Raw genomic sequence first — 1,720 nt, 5'->3', positions numbered from 1 at the left:
GGAGGTCTTCTGGAGGCTCCAGAGGAGGGGGAACACGTCGCGTGTGAGGCCGAAACGGCTCACCATGTCGGACTGAATAGTGTAGTGAGTAGCCCCGAGTCTGGAGGTCTTTAGGACCCTCCAGAGGAGGGGGAACACGTCGCGTGTGAGGCCGAAACGGCTCACCATGTCGGACTGAATAGTGCAGCGAGTAGCCCAGAGTATGGAGGTCTTTAGGACCCTCCAGAGGAGGGGGAACACGTCGCGTGTGAGGCCGAAACGGCTCACCATGTCGGACTGAATAGTGCAGCGAGTAGCCCAGAGTCTGGAGGTCTTTAGGACCCTCCAGAGGAGGGGGAACACGTCGCGTGTGAGTCCGAAACGGCTCACCATGTCGGACTGAATAGTGTAGTGAGTGACCCCAAGCCTGGAGGTCTTTAGGACCCTCCAGAGGAGGGGGACCACGTCGCGTGTGAGTCCGAAACGGCTCACCATGTCGGACTGAATAGTGTAGTGAGTGACCCCAAGCCTGGAGGTCTTTAGGACCCTCCAGAGGAGGGGGAACACGTCGCGTGTGAGTCCGACACGGCTCACCATGTCGGACTGAATAGTGTAGTGAGTGACCCCAAGCCTGGAGGTCTTTAGGACCCTCCAGAGGAGGGGGACCACGTCGCGTGTGAGTCCGAAACGGCTCACCATGTCGGACTGAATAGTGTAGTGAGTGACCCCAAGCCTGGAGGTCTTTAGGACCCTCCAGAGGAGGGGGAACACGTCGCGTGTGAGTCCGACACGGCTCACCATGTCGGACTGAATAGTGTAGTGAGTGACCCCAAGCCTGGAGGTCTTTAGGACCCTCCAGAGGAGGGGGAACACGTCGCGTGTGAGTCCGAAACGGCTCACCATGTCGGACTGAATAGTGTAGTGAGTGACCCCAAGCCTGGAGGTCTTTAGGACCCTCCAGAGGAGGGGGAACACGTCGCGTGTGAGTCCGACACGGCTCACCATGTCGGACTGAATAGTGTAGTGAGTGACCCCAAGCCTGGAGGTCTTTAGGACCCTCCAGAGGAGGGGGACCACGTCGCGTGTGAGTCCGAAACGGCTCACCATGTCGGACTGAATAGTGTAGTGAGTGACCCCAAGCCTGGAGGTCTTTAGGACCCTCCAGAGGAGGGGGAACACGTCGCGTGTGAGTCCGACACGGCTCACCATGTCGGACTGAATAGTGTAGTGAGTGACCCCAAGCCTGGAGGTCTTTAGGACCCTCCAGAGGAGGGGGAACACGTCGCGTGTGAGTCCGAAACGGCTCACCATGTCGGACTGAATAGTGTAGTGAGTGACCCCAAGCCTGGAGGTCTTTAGGACCCTCCAGAGGAGGGGGAACACGTCGCGTGTGAGTCCGACACGGCTCACCATGTCGGACTGAATAGTGTAGTGAGTGACCCCAAGCCTGGAGGTCTTTAGGACCCTCCAGAGGAGGGGGAACACGTCGCGTGTGAGTCCGAAACGGCTCACCATGTCGGACTGAATAGTGTAGTGAGTGACCCCAAGCCTGGAGGTCTTTAGGACCCTCCAGAGGAGGGGGAACACGTCGCGTGTGAGTCCGACACGGCTCACCATGTCGGACTGAATAGTGTAGTGAGTGACCCCAAGCCTGGAGGTCTTTAGGACCCTCCAGAGGAGGGGGAACACGTCGCGTGTGAGTCCGAAACGGCTCACCATGTCGGACTGAATAGTGTAGTGA

Source organism: Micromesistius poutassou, assembly GCF_964030765.1.
Source record: "Micromesistius poutassou genome assembly, contig: SCAFFOLD_4408, whole genome shotgun sequence".
NCBI classification, from domain to species: domain Eukaryota; kingdom Metazoa; phylum Chordata; class Actinopteri; order Gadiformes; family Gadidae; genus Micromesistius; species Micromesistius poutassou.
This window is presented reverse-complemented; position numbering follows the sequence as displayed.